This window comes from Haliotis rubra, unplaced genomic scaffold, assembly GCF_003918875.1.
Source record: "Haliotis rubra isolate DU_JTF1 unplaced genomic scaffold, ASM391887v1 Scf325, whole genome shotgun sequence".
Classification (NCBI taxonomy): Eukaryota; Metazoa; Mollusca; class Gastropoda; order Lepetellida; family Haliotidae; genus Haliotis; species Haliotis rubra.
In genome coordinates, this window is record NW_025766997.1 from 125,985 (window position 1) to 142,469 (window position 16,485).

Below are 16,485 nucleotides of genomic sequence, written 5' to 3' on the forward strand. Positions count from 1 at the left end.
AATAAAACATTCATTATAGATCAAGAGAAATCAGCCCACAAGCTCACAGATGATTCCAGAGACAAATATACATTTGATAGATTCCAATTTAGACAAGACATTAATTTCATAATAAGCCAGCCAATACACTTTTTTAATATCCCAGTTACAGTTATTTTGAAGGGTCAAGTCTAGATGCTTGTGATTATCTATGTCTTGAATTATCACACCGCTCATTGTAAGGTAAGGTTGGATGCTTCTGTTAAGTTTTCTACTAAACTGTAAAATAGGTTTGTCGCTGTGGTGACAATTATATACGTTTGAAAATGTTAAAACCTGCAATGAGAACACGACGCCACGCCAATAGCAACTCCATGCTTGTTTGATAGGTATTCTTGTCGATGCATAGAGAAGGGTTTCCATATTCATTCTTGTATCATTATCGAGATAAAGGGTAGGTTAGACATTTGGGTCAAGGTAAAAATCGTTTGATGTTTGATGTTTTGACAACGGTGTTGTTTTAAGGGATTCTACAAGATGAAAAAACGTGTTCACTCAAGGAAAGAAATAAGACATGTATACCAGACTGCCAATATGAGATTGAATCCACGTTAGTGAGTTCACACAGTCACTTTGATTTATAAATTAGTTCACTCAATTCATAAGTTGTGAGTTATTCATTTTCTTGCAGAAACTTGCTATAAGAATTTTGGAAATGACAGTTTTCACCATTATTTCCACAAATTCAGTTATGGTAAATGCACAGTTAGACTAGAAGTTTCTTCCTACTTTTCATGGTTGAAGATATCTATGTGTAAATGGTTACCGGTATATGTTCATTCTGAACAAGACAGAAGGAGAGAATGGATCTCATGGAGATGCAGTCAGAAAGACTGCAGAGCAACAGTCTCAACATTGAACGACATAATGTCTAAAATTCCTGGCCCGCGTTTCACAAAAGCCTCCTAAATTTAGGAGGTTGTAGACCCTACGCCCTTGTTTACGACCCTCTTCCGGTCTCCTTTACGACCGTTTCACAAAGACGTCATATCCATGTACATGTAGTACGACGCGGTCCTAAATCCATGTCGTACATTGTATAAGAGGTACTTTGTTGCATAGCAACGCATAAAGCGAGACCGAACGGGCACCTGCTTATCTTGTTATTCCCAAAGTATTTCAAAATAGAAAACAGTTTGAATAACAATGCAAATGTTATGTTTTTTAATTCAATGTACAGGTTATCTTATGGAAAAAAAATATCAATAAATGAATTATTTTGGATTCTCTCACTAAATTTCATTGAAAATTACAAGATAAAATGTATAAATCATTTCCATTAATATTATCAGTTTTACTTATAAGGTTTGAATTAAATCGCTGTCCATTAACTTGTTCATATGAAACTGCAATATTAGTCCCAATGTATTGAATATTGCACACTATAGGACCTAAAGTCAATGTTGCAGTTATGGCTACGCTTGATCTACTAACACTTGTGTAAAGGTTTAAAATGTGGTGTGATACTCTAAATGTGTCAATTTCTTTTGTAACTTTTATTCAAACAATCAAAAACTTTCAAAGAATAAAAACGTATACCCTGTATCCACGTATGATATGATATTGAACAAGGCTAAATGTAGGTAGAATCTACTGAAATTGGTTTCATGAAAAAAAATATCTGAATGATACGCAAAATATACATCATAGCACTGAAAGTGTAATCAGAAGGATAGGACGATTGTGTTTACTTTTTTTTCATCCGACCTTCACCTCAAAGATATTGCCTAATATGTAGATCTAGTACTACAACAATGTTGACGTGTGACATCACAACCGATGACCGATTTTTACAAAATTGCGGCTTCGCTGACAAGGGTACACAGGATTTTGCGAGGACTCTTCCCTTGCTTCAGGGATCGTTTGTACATAAATATGAAATGTAAGTAATCAGAGTGACTCTGACTATCTGTGTATTGTTATATGTTTTCTTTGTAAGTAAGAGAAGAAGCCAGAAATGCTGATAATTACCGTTGTCGTTCTGCGTGATTTTGCGTCTGTTATGGCGTCACGCTGCACGGAAACTTTGACAATTTCTTATGAAGTATCAAATCAAATCATTGCATTGTATCTATTTTTAATTTCCTCTTTCTTGCTATGATACTCTTTCCATACATATTCTAAAGGTATTGAGCCATTGCAAGAAATGAATAGCCGGCTGCTACGCAGTATAAATCGAATCTTTCTTTGTTTACATTTCAAACTACAGTAGCGCAGTCTTCCGAGCACAGCGTTTGTTTTCACACCCAATATCCAGTTGGTATTGGTAACAAAGACCAACTGTGATTTGATTTTAAAATGTATGGGGAATTCATTGATGCCTTTGTCGCAGCTGACTATGAAATATACGTGATGTAATAGCCTAGTAATAGGCGTCTCAATACCGGCCTTTGCGAGACGTGATTTTGTAAACACTATCCAATAAGGCGGAAGCGCACTTCGGCGTTCGTGTAAGTATATTTTCGAAAACATCCAAACCGATTCTAGGTTCATCGGCAGCGTTTCAGATTATCATTAGTGATATCATGAAAAACTGATTTCAGTGATCATTAATATGTTATTTTTGAAATTCAGTACTCCCAGTAATTATCCGATTTTCACATTTGAAAACATACTGTCTACACTGTACAGCAAATAATGCTGTGAATCGTGATTTCGTATTGTGTATAAAATGGCGACATTTACGATGAAGCCTATTTTGAAAGGTTATTTAAGCACTTTAGCTTTGTCTGTTAGCTTTGTCAAAACTGTGAAGTATATTTGTGTGCCTGATATATTTAGAATTTTATTGGACTTCAAAGTGAGGGTTGAAGAGGAAGGACATATGTCCCTGTGGCACCCAGGAGTTTTTAATCAAGTCCAGATACACGGCCAGAGCACTAGCGGTGTCGCGGAGTATTCTTAACACACTAGCTCGGGATACTCCATGGAGATCCCTGATTTCACTGAGGAAAATCCCTTTGCCAAATACTTCTGTGTACACAACACTTGCAGGGAGGTCGGAATAAAATGTGAACGCCTTGTTCAGTTGAGGCTCTAACTTTCTGCTAAGTTAGAAAACAACATGAGTGTCGAGCACGTTCGAAAATTCACAGGTCTTCTTTGTTAGCGCGTTTTAATCACTTGCAGTGCCATAATCGTTGACGCCATCTTTGTAGTGTTTACGACCTCCTAAAGCATTTACGACAGGTCAATCGGGGTCCTAAATTTTGGGCTGTTTACGACCCAGTGTAAATATACGAGGTCTTTGTGAAACAGGGTAAAAAAGTAAGAGGTGGTCTACGACCTGCTTTACGAGGTCGTACCGGTAAGAGGGCTTTGTGAAACGGGCCCCTGAGACCACAGCCACGGACCAGTACACAACGAAGTCAAGGAAAATCAAATCTCAAATAGATTGTAACAAAATGAGGAATATTTTTTAAAAAAAGGTAAGAAGTATTCCTAACGTTATGTTAAAGGTCACATGCACCGTAAAACACAACTTTGCAGATTCTGATACCTTTCGGTATGGACTTACCGAAACAAATCATCAAAAATGCAAATTCAACTTATAAAGTTGAAAAAAAACGCGCGAAGTCGGAGTTCAAAAGATTCACTAATTTTCCCCCAGCGCTTGGGGGAAAAGTGGTTTCAACAGCTGGGCTGCGCTCATAGCACATGCGCAGTGAAATAGGTTCGCGCAGCGGGTTGTCCGCTGAATACTCGGTGAAGGCTTTGGTGTGAGCTATTTTTTTTAATGTTTTGTTGATATTTCACAGGCGCGAGCTTTTTATATGTTATACAAGTAGATTACCGATTTAACTGTTTATATAATTTCATTTGTCTATTTCACCACACGTTCTTCTTACCGAGTCACTTTCTCAGTTCGATACTTAAAAGCAATGTCATTATTTAGCGTTGACAGAATATCTAACTGTGACACAGATATGTCGTTGTCACAGACAAAACTCAGTGTCGGTTTTATTGACACCTATGTGTCTGCCTGCCTGTCTGCTAATGACAATATTCAATACACAATACACAACTTCGATCACTGACCACATGCAATTTGAACTTAACACCTATCAGGCTATACACCATAAACAAAACGCATTGATTTATGGCCCGAGTTCGGTCTCTGTCACATTATGTAATTAGACAGACAGGCAGGTGTGATACTTGTACACATGACATGTTATGATGTCTGTTGATTGCAAATTGTTATACACAAGAAAATGAGCATGTATTTGCGGTTCATTGCCGGGAATGCTCAAATCGTGACGCTTCTGGGTTCAATGAGCGTAGCCTTCGCGGTACTTGCAATGGCTGTGAAAGTTATGTGAGCTTCTCCAAATTCGGATCAGGTACCGCTCCTCTGCATTTGGAAACCGGCAGATATACAAATGTGAATGTGAATGAGAGGGTATGTTTTCAGTGCAGTGAGAGTGTTGAGGATGAAAGACACGTTCTGTTGTATTGCCCTATGTATGATGATTTGCGTGAAAGTTTATATGAAAATGTCTGTTTTAGCTATCCCAACTTCTTAGATCTTTGTGATGATGATAAATTTTACTTTTTAAACACCATGTATATTTCAGTGCCAAAACCTGCTTTTATATCTTGCAAAGAAGAAAACATATTTTATACGGATAGATTTTATACGGTATGTACCTATATAATTATTTATTATTTAGTATTTATAATGTATTAATACATTAGTCTCTCATAACCCTTAAAGGGTGGCTCACTTATATGCTATATTTTATAAATATATTTATATATGTATTTAATGTGAGGTGAGACTGAAATATAATATCTATCTGTCTGCAATGTTATGGTTGAATGAACACGGGGTGCCTCACTCGGAGGCTCTGACAAATTACAAAGAAAAGAGGATTAACGTGGACGCTCTTTAATTTGGGCACATACAAAAATATTAATACAGCTATACGTTTTCATTTGCAGTATACATTTTCTTGAATTCGACATTAAATTGTCATTATCCATAGTAAATCACATTTCTGTCAATCTACGTCGAGCTTAAGACAATTTGAAAAGTTCAGACACGTGGTCTGTGTAGGCGATGTCCCCGATGATGTTGTTCACAAGGCCCTTTCAGGATTAAGTTGACTCTAACCTGCGCACCTGCCATCACGAATATGTGTACGATAGTTCGGTGTCAGTTTGCAACTTAAATATTATTGCAATGTTTTTCGAATTAAATACATCTGAAATAAAAACGCCACTTAAATACAGGTCTAAACAAGCGAAGAAGATAAAGATGCCTGCTGCATATTGAAGTTGGAAGATACCATAATGTACCTAGGGAAGAAATAATATGTGTCCATTGTTTATCTTTAAATCTTAATCGAATAGAAGACTGGTTCAAGTCTTAATAAATTCTATGTTCTATTCTGTTCTGATAAATACTCTATTATAAACAATGTTTTGAAAAGAAATGTATCTACTCCCGGCATGGATTATGCTTCCCGGCACCGTATCTTTAGCTTTGGCGGTACTCCCCTAATTAGCTCTCCCGGGAAATCCGAAATATACATTTTAGCCTTCCCGGGACATCTGAAAAATACATTTTAGCCTTCCCGGTACGACACCGAATTTACAAAACCTAACAACTCTATATATACACACACAATGAGCCGTGGGGGCATCGACCAGTGAACCAGCCGTTACACTTGAGTGCACACCCACCCGCTCTGACTGGGTTCGGTATCCCGGCTGCTTCGTTTCTTGGGAAGTAAACCCAAGTACAAAATATTGCACTTTTGATTTGCGATTGTACGCCTTTAATTTTGTTTATATGTTTTTTCATAATCAGCAATGTATATTATATGCCATAAATAAGTGATAACTGTTTTAATTATGTTTGATTTTTGGGTTGCATGTGACCTGTAAGCAATCCACTCCTTTGATGATCTCCTTGGTGCATTATCGCGATAATGACATCGCGAGATATCGAACGAGCCTACAGCTCAGCAGGAACAGAAATCGTGACAATTGTTGTGAAAAATGAAAGCTATATGTTCTCACAATCTGCTGTCATTTAATTTTGTCACCTGCTTTGCCTAGCATCCGAGTGGGCCTAGGACAAATGCCACCCGGACAAAAGCCACCCGGACAAATGCCACCTTGGACAAATGCCACCCAAATAAAAATAAAAACAACCAACACAATAACATTTTTAAAAAGTCAACACTACTATGAAATCAAAATTTTACATGAAAATCAACTTTTTTATCAAAGTGAACATATTTTTTTAAGAACCTAAATTATTCATCACAGTCTACATAATTTTACAACAAAATCAACATTAAAATCAATATGGGTGGTAATTGTCCTCTCTGTAATGGTAAAATAACTGGGTGGCATTTGTCCGGGTGGCCTTTGTCCTGCTCCCATTCCGAGTTACAACTTGTTTTCATAGACGATTCTGTCGTAATTGCCGGGATGTCCTAAAAGTCGGGCCGGGCCGGGCCAAGGCGGGCCAAATCTATTATTGGCTAATAAACCCATTAACGAAAACCATGCCTACAATTAATCAATGCAACATACACTCATGATAATAATGATCAATCGGAAGCAACAAACGCGTACCATAATAACTTTATTACGAGTAAATCGGCTAAAACCCAGGAAGACGAGAAGCCTGTGAACTGACTGACCGAGGTTACGTCTAAAAGTGGAATCGTTAAACGAAACGGGATTTAAAACGTATAAATACTTCAGCCAATTCCGATACACATTTCCGTCTGCCCGAAAATGTTTTTACATCTATATCCAATCACATACCACCCCATAAATTCGCTATTCATCGTATTTAAAGCATGCCGACATTTAAATGATACGATCTCTTCCCCACACTCTCAACATTACCTCGGCCACAATTTTCCGCCCGGCTTGGCTCGAGCCGTCAAAAGCAACTTAAACGTAACACACGTATCTTGAATTGTGTTTAATTCGATAGACTGGTATGATATCTACCTAAATATCGCTTTGTAATCTTATAAAATGCAACATGTAAAGTAAACTGCTCCGTTAAAGTGAAGCCCTTGTCTCTCATTTTTCAACATAGCCTCAATCAAAAGTGTATAGTCTCTGTTCAGCCCGACTTGGCCCGGGCTCTCAAAAACAACCTTAACCTCACACATGTATCTTGAAATGTGTTTATATCCATAGATTAGTATTATATCTACCTACATATCACTTCACAGAGTCTCAAAGCGTAGTATTTGAAGCAAAAACGTTGCTGAAAGTGAAGCTATCTTTTCTACATAATCTCAACAAACAGTATCACAAGCTTTCGGTACGCCTTGGCCCGGACTCTCAAAAAACAACTTAAACCCCACACATGTATTCTGGTTTGTGTTTGAATCCATAGATTAGTATTATATCTACCTAAATATCACCGTGTGATGTTACAAAATGCCACATGTAAAGATAACTGGTTCGTTAAAGTAAAGCCCTTTCCTCTCTCCATTCTCAACATAGCCTCAATCAAAAGTGTTTAGTCTCTGTTCAGCCCGACTTGGCCCGGGCTGTCAAAAACACCTTAAACCTCACACATGTATCCTGATTTCTGTCTTTATCTCTAGAATAGAGTTATATCTACCTAAGTACGTCTTTATAGAGTCTCAAAGCGTTGAATTTGAAGCAAACACGTTGCTTAAAGTGAAGCCCTATTTTCTATACATTCTCAACAACCACACAGTATCACAGTCATGCTTTCGGTCCGGCTTGGCCCGGGCTCTCAAACACAACTTAAACCCCACACATATGTCCTGATTTGTGTTTATATCCATAGATTAGTATTATATCTACCTACATATCACTTCACAGAGTCTCAATCCGTAGTATTTGAAGCAAAAACCTTGCTGAAAGGGAAGCTATCTTTTCTACATATTCTCAACAAAAAGTATCACAAGCGTTCGGTACGCCTTGGCCCGGACTCTCAAAAACAACTTAAACCCCACACATGTATTCTGGTTTGTGTTTGAATCCATAGATTAGTATGATATCTACCTAAATATCACTTTGTAATGTTATCAAATGCTACATGTAAAGATAACTGGTTCGTTAAAGTGAAGCCCTTTCCTCTCTCCATTCTTAACATAGCCTCAATCAAAAGTGTTTAGTCTCTGTTCAGCCCGACTTGGCCCGGGCTCTCAAAAACACCTTAAACATCACACATGTATCTTGAAATGTGTTTATATCCATAGATTAGTGTTATATCTACCCACATATCACTTCACAGAGTCTCAAAGCGTAGTATTTGAAGCAAACACCTTGCTCAAAGTGAAGCCCTATTTTCTATACATTCTCAACAAAGACACAGTATCACAAGCTTTCGGTCCGGCTTGGCCCGGGCGCTCAAACGCACCTTATACCTCACAGGTGTATCTTGAAATGTGTTTATATCCATAGATTGGTATTATATATCTACCTAAATATCACTTCACAGAGTCAAGAAGCGTAGTACTTGAAGCAAAAACCTTGCTCAAAGTGAAGCTATATTTTCTATATATTCTCAACAAAGACACAGTATCACAAGCTTTCGGTCCGGCTTGGCACGGACTCTCAAAAACAACTTATACCCCACAGATGTATTCTGGTTTGTGTTTAAATCCATAGATTAGTATGATATCTACCTAAATATCACTTTGTAATGTTATCAAATGCTACATGTAAAGATAACTGGTTCGTTAAAGTGAAGCCCTTTCCTCTCTCCATTCTTAACATAGCCTCAATCAAAGTGTTTAGTCTCTGTTCAGCCCGACTTGGCCCGGGCTCTCAAAACACCTTAAACATCACACATGTATCTTGAAATGTGTTTATATCCATAGATTAGTGTTATATCTACCCACATAACTTCACAGAGTCTCAAAGCGTAGTATTTGGAAGCAAACACCTTGCTCAAAGTGAAGCCCTATTTTCTATACATTCTCAACAAAGACACAGTATCACAAGCTTTCGGTCCGGCTTGGCCCGGGCGCTCAAACGCACCTTATACCTCACAGGTGTATCTTGAAATGTGTTTATATCCATAGATTGGTATTATATATCTACCTAAATATCACTTCACAGAGTCAAGAAGCGTAGTACTTGAAGCAAAAACCTTGCTCAAAGTGAAGCCCTATTTTCTATACATTCTCAACAAAGACACAGTATCACAAGCTTTCGGTCCGGCTTGGCCCGGGCGCTCAAACGCACCTTATACCTCACAGATGTATCTTGAAATGTGTTTAAATCCATAGATTAGTATTATATCTACCTAAATATCACCGTGTGATGTTACAAAATGCCACATTTAAAGTTAACTGGTTCGTTAAAGTGAAGCCCTTTTCTCTCTCCATTCACAATATAGTCTCAATCAAAAGTGTTTAGTCTCTGTTAAGCCCGACTTGGCCCGGGCTCTCAAAAACACCTTAAACCTCACACATGTATCCTGATTTCTGTCTATATCTCTAGAATAGAGTTATATCTACCTAAGTACGTCTTTATAGAGTCTCAAAACGTTGTATTTGAAGCAAACACGTTGCTTAAAGTGAAGCCCTATTTTCTATACATTCTCAACAACACACAGTATCACAGTCATGCTTTCGGTCCGGCTTGGCCCGGGCTCTCAAACACAACTTTAACCCCACACATATGTCCTGATTTGTGTTTAATTCCATAGATTAGTATTATATCTACCTAAAAATCACCGTGTGATGTTATAAAATGCCACATGTAAAGATAACTGGTTCGTTAAAGTGAAGCCCTTTCCTCTCTCCATTCACAATATAGTCTCAATCAAAAGTGTTTAGTCTCTGTTCAGCTCGACTTGGCCCGGGCTCTCAAAAACACCTTAAACCTCACACATGTATCATGAAATGTGTTTATATCCATAAATTTGTATTATATCTACCTTAAAACGTCTTTATAGAGTCTCAAAGCGTAGTATTTGAAGCAAACACGTTGCTTAAAGTGAAGTCCTATTTTCTATACATTCTCAACAAAGACACAGTATCACAAGCTTTCGGTCCATCTTGGCCCGCGCTCTCAAACGCACCTTAAACCTCACAGATGTATCTTGAAATGTGTTTAAAGCAAAAGATTGGTATTATATCTACCTAAATACCTCGTTATTGAGGCTCAAAGCTTTGTACATGTATTTGAATTAACACGTTGTTTAAAGTGAAGCCCATTGTTCAATCTGGCTCTGTGCGGGCTAATGAAATTAATACACCTGTTAATTACACCTGTACCCAGCTTGCTTAATTGCCTCTTGTCTAATTGCAATCACCTAGGTGTTGTGATTCATTGTTGCCCTTAATTACCGTTCAGGGGCCTTCCGTGTTATTGATTACCCCTCCGTTTCTTCATAACGTTTATCACAGATGGGCATGTAATCACTGACTAAATTAGAAATATTAAAAATGAGACTTTTGTTCTATTCTATTACATATATATATATAATTATTTATGCTTCCGCTCGTGTTATGCTGCGTATGGGATGTTCTCTGTACATGTTCCAGAGTATAAACATTACTGAATACTAGTACCGATACAGATGGCAGGCTGAAGCTATTCGTGATATGATTTACACATATAATTAACTTAATAAATATCAGAGGATATTACACCCAATTATATGACATGAAATGTTTGAAAGAGGTGGGTTTTTTTAGTGGTTCAGAATACAAGATGTTCTCCGTACAGTTTCCACAGTATAAACATCAATTCATACTAGTACAGATATATATATAGCCGTCTGAAGCTATTCATGACATGATTTGAACATATCAGTAGTTAAATAAATATCAGAAGGTATCAGCTAAAATGACTTGCCGTATGAGATGTTATGGTTATATAGATTGTCAGGACTGGAATAAAGAACTTTGGAACGTCCGAGGGAAACCTAACGGGAATAAACTCCGTACTTACAGAAAGTTTAAGAAACTATTAACAGCTGAACCATATGTCACTGAACTTCTGCCTAGATCTCATCGCAGTACACTTAGCAAGTTACGATGTGGCACCTTACCTCTTGAAATAGAGGTCGGGCGGTTTACACGCCCAAAAACACCTTTAGACGATAGAATTTGTATATGTTGTGATGGCAATACGATTGAGGACGAAGTTCACTTTTTGGTCAGCTGTTCACTATATTCGGATTTACGATACGATTTGTGGGAAAATGTACTAAATATTAACCCTTTTTTTTCTCTCTTGCCACCTTCCGACCAGGCCATATATATGCTAGGTAATGTTAAATTAATAAAACCCTTAGCTGCATTAGTTACTAAAATGTTTAATAGACGTAAACGCACTTTGTAGTCATGTAATTAAATATACCACACTCCACTGTTACTTATAGAATTGTGATATTCTATTCTGTTTTAGGTAGAATGTAGTGGCTTGGTCTTATGGTACAACATGTTAAACACAAATTATAACACTTTCTTCTCGGTAACCATTTGTAAACGCAGTTTGTAGTCATGTAATTAAATATATATACCACACTCCATTTTTGCTTACAAAGCTGTGATATTTTATTTACTACTATATGTTTTAGATATAATATAGTGCCTTGTGTCTCATAGGCCATATGGCCGGATGTTATATTTTATTGAATGTTTTTAAGTTTATGTATGTTTTATATATAACATGTGACACAAAAATAAAAATATTTTCTTCTTCTTCTATAATTTGAACATACGAAAGTATGAAAACACATCCACGGCAATGACACTGTGTTGCCCAGCTCAGGCTCGGGAGAACATTGTTTTCACTGTGAGAGCTTTACCAAAGGTTACTCGGAGATGCCGTTTCCGGATGTTGTAAACTTCAAGCGTTTCTGATAATCCTGTTTTCATGAACACGCATACAGACAATAGAAGTATTAGAGAGAGAAGTGGGAGAAGTATGTTTTCATTAAATCCACAGTGCCTCACCTAACTGGCCGAGCTGGGCAGTAGCAGCCTATTTTCAAATCATAACACATTTGAAGATACATCTGTGAGGTATAAGGTGCGTTTGAGAGCCCGGGCCAAGCCGGACCGAAAGCTTGTGATACTGTGTCTTTGTTGAGAATGTATAGAAAATAGGGCTTCACTTTGAGCAAGGTGTTTGCTTCAAATACTACGCTTCTTGACTCTGTGAAGTGATATGTAGGTAGATATAACACTAATCTATGGATATAAACACATTTCAAGATACATGTGTGATGTTTAAGGTGTTTTTGACAGCACGGGTCAAGTCGGGCTGAACAAAGACTAAACACTTTTGATTGAGGCTATGTTGAGAATGGAGAGAGGAAAGGGCTTCACTTTAACGAACCAGTTATCTTTAAATGTGGCATTTTGCAACATCACATGGTGATATTTAGGTAGATATTATAATGCTAATCTATGGATTCAAACACAAATCAGGATACATGTGTGGGGTTTAATTGTTTTTGAAAGCCCGAGCCAAGGCGGACCTAACGCTTGTGATACACTGTCTTTGTTGAGAATATGTAGAAAAAAGAGCTTCACTTTCAGCAACGTTTTTGCTTCAAATACTACGCAGTGATATGTAGGTAGATATATTACTAATCTATGGATATAAAGACATTTTAAGATACAAGATACGTGTGAGGTTTAAGTAAATGTTGTTTTTGACAGCCCGGGCCAAGTCGGGCCGAACAGAGACTAAACACTTTTGATTGCGGATTTTGTTTTCCGAGGACTTTATTTTCCTAAATCGTTGGGAATGGAGAGAGAAAGGGGATTCACTTTTACCTTACTTGATGAAGTGGTATTTAGGTAGATATAGTACCATTTTGTGTTTCATGTGTATTAGTAAATATAAGCATATGCATACGCGCTGGCTATTTGAATTGGGCTGGTATTGTTTACAATGAAAACACATATAAGAATTTTTGTGTTTGTGAATGCATACTTTGTTTGATCTTTTATAACATATTACAAAAGTTTGTGATTTCAAATGTTTCTTTTAATATACATAATCATGTCATATTTGCCCATTGACACTCGCCGATATCCACGTCTCTTTAACATAAACATCCTGTGCTGATTCAGCCTGAGACAATAAAGGTTAATTAGGGAACCCTAATATCTTATTTAAGGAAAGAAAAGCAGTCAAATCACTGTCACTTTCTGCCCGGGACCCCCGGATGTCACACGCTAAGAGAAGTAAGCAACCTTCCCCCATAGACATATCAAGGAAAACACATAACAACAAGACGGTTTCTTTTCTACGTGAATCTCGGTATGTAGTCATTGTTGTTGTGTGGGTTTTTTCATCATTAACTATACATTTTCAATCAAACTATGCATTTGTGAAGGCAGGAAGTGTATCGACCCAAATGTGCAGGTTTCGTTTTAATATTCTGCAATCCATTTTTAGTATTACCCGGTGGCCCGGCCCGGCCCGACTTTTCTTGGCCCGACTTTTAGGCCATCCCGTAATTGCCTGGTGTCGCTGGGCTTTATTTATTTGTTCGAGCCAGCCGCTAGTGGTAGTGAAATCTATGATCAGCCTCGCTCATCTCGGTTACGGTTAATTACTTCAACCTTAACAGTGCGACATTAGGAAGGGTGGATGCCCATCAGATGCCGTTAATTTCCCCGGTAGTTCTTGTCTGATTGTATTAAAGTATCAAAGCAGTGTGGGCTTTTGCAGGTTTTCTAATGCCTCGATGGTATAATGACTGATCATAATTGATCCCATTTCTGTGGGTTTTTTACCTCGATATTTATTCACGTCATTTAAAAATATGACGTATAATATTAAAAAATGACATTTGATCTATTTGAATGCGTAAACTAAACAACCCCACTTTGCCATTGCTAGAAGAATCTGAAAATTTACTTTGGTGAATAGGTACATACAGTTTTAGCACACAGCAAATGCTTATGTGTATTTCTTATGCAACAATGAAGTTCTGTCCGTATTCTCAAAATAGTGTCTGCCCATAGGTTTTCACAAGCAATTAAAATTGCATGCAATTCAGCAATTAATACTCCCTCGTTGTAACCCGTGTTAGGTGGTATAAACCTACACATGTTATTTGTCATCATTCACTTGATGGTCAGTTAATGAATTTAAAACAGGTATAATTAGTGGTAACACCACTTGGATAACCCGACAAAGGTTCCCATTTTTCATTTCTTGTGTCTGGGGTAAATACTCAACATTATAAACATCGATCAAAGGATTAACCGATAACACGCTGATTGATTAAATACTTTTATCTTACACAGAAGATTTGTCAAAAGGTAGTGTTCATGTATGTAGATTTACTAATCTATACTGAATACACTCTGTCTGCTGCCCCATGTCCCATTTCGATCAAAGGATTAACCGATAACACGCTGATTGATTAAATACTTTTATCTTACACAGAAGATTTGTCAAAAGGTAGTGTTCATGTATGTAGATTTACTAATCTATACTGAATACACTCTGTCGTGTCGGTGTCTGCGTAAAACAACTTCCTTCTTTCAAAGGATTAACCGCCAAGACATTGATTTATTGCTCATTATTGGCTAACTAAATTACTTTTTTGTAAAGAATGGTGGACATTATGCGATTAGTTCCCAGGTATGCTATCTTGGGTGACCAATGATATATCACCTTTGGTAAACATGTATTAGATGTATCATTTGGAACAGCTGCAGGTGAATGGCATATCACTCGTTTTTGTGGATATTGATGGATACATTCCTGGAACAAAGTAATAGCCTGACATTGTTCTTATAACTCTTATCTGTTTTAATTTTAATAATTGCATTTTGTTTTTATTCATTTGTCGTGGCATTCAACAGAATCATTGTTTTCGTCGTGAAGTAATGAGACAGACAACATACACTAGGGCGTGTGTGCGAATTATGATTTACATTGGCTAACTATAAAATGTCTAGATATTCAAGTTATAAGTATAGGCAGATCGCCTGATTTTTATTTAGTTTCAAAATGCATACAAGTATGATAATAAACTAATTAGGATTATAAGACCAAATATAAAGACGCACGTTGACGAGTATCTACATACCGGTGAGTGGACGTTAACCACGTGAATGTAGCAAGACATATATTGCGCAGTATTGTCACTTCGACCCCCACCTCGCTTCCGAGGAAGAAATCGTTATGTTACAAGTTGTGTCATGCCAAATCCTGTTGGCCATGATTCAAATACATATTTAACTACGAGTAGAAAGTAGTTTTGATTTTCTAACTTGATGAAAACAAACCATAATCTCATTAATTCTTTAACAGACTTTAGCCCGTGATGTTACGATTATTATAAATGGCAGCGCCCTGTCGCGAACATCCGCCAGTCTGAGAATAAATGCTATTTAGGTTTGTTTTCACTGAGTTATAAAATCAAAACTACTTTCTACTGGTAGTAAAATATGTATTTGATTGATGGCCAATAGGATTTTGCATGGCATATCTTATAACATAACAATTTCTCTCGTGGAAGCGAGGTGGGTGTCAATATAACACTACTTACAATATTATTGTCACTTCCACCACAACCTCGCTTCCGAGAAAGAAATCGTTATGTTACAAGTTGTGTCATAGAAAATCATTTTGGTCATCAATCATACATTTATTGTACTACAACTAGTAAGTAGTTTTGATTCTTTAACTTCCGCGAAGCGATCTGAACACATTTAAGATATCGTTCCAAGCTTCCACAACGCTCGCTTCGCACTCACAAACATAACCCATTTAGCACGAACTACGGGGTCCGGTGGAAATTAGTGCATGGTGACACCATCACTCGACCCCCTAAGAGGGCAACGCAACGATTGACGGCAACGCAACGATTCGTTTTGCTTTGAGTAAGTTTCGTTGTTCAGACCATCCTTTAATGTTGGAATATGGGTGGAAGGTAAATATAAAACAACATGAGCGATTCTGCCCTCTGTGTATTGTTCTTACCATTGAATCAGAGTACCAATTCTTTATTGAATGTTTATTTTACTGTGATCTGAGAAACAGCCTGCTCCCACAATACATTGTACTACATAAATAATCCATGTGAAACTAAATTTATCAACTTATTATTGTCTTGCAATTCTACAACTGTTAACAACCTTGCTAAGTTTATATTTCTTGCATTGACAAAAAGAGCGATGTTTTTTAATATAGAGTATAAGATTAAATGAGACATTGTACATGTTAGCATACAGCTTAATATTATATATGGCGCTGGATTGTATTGTCATCTTTATAATTGTATAATGGGTCGGTGGCCCTTGTACGAAATTAACTCTCACTCACTAGATATATGCTTACGATGACACATACTTAAACTAAACGTGACAAAATTCACTTTTCACCCAAAACATTGAACATTTAAAATGTGTTCACCACTGCAATTTCGACTAGTCAAGTCGGTAATCCTTATACGTTAATCCCTTAAACAATCATTACTAAAACAACACCAAACATCAA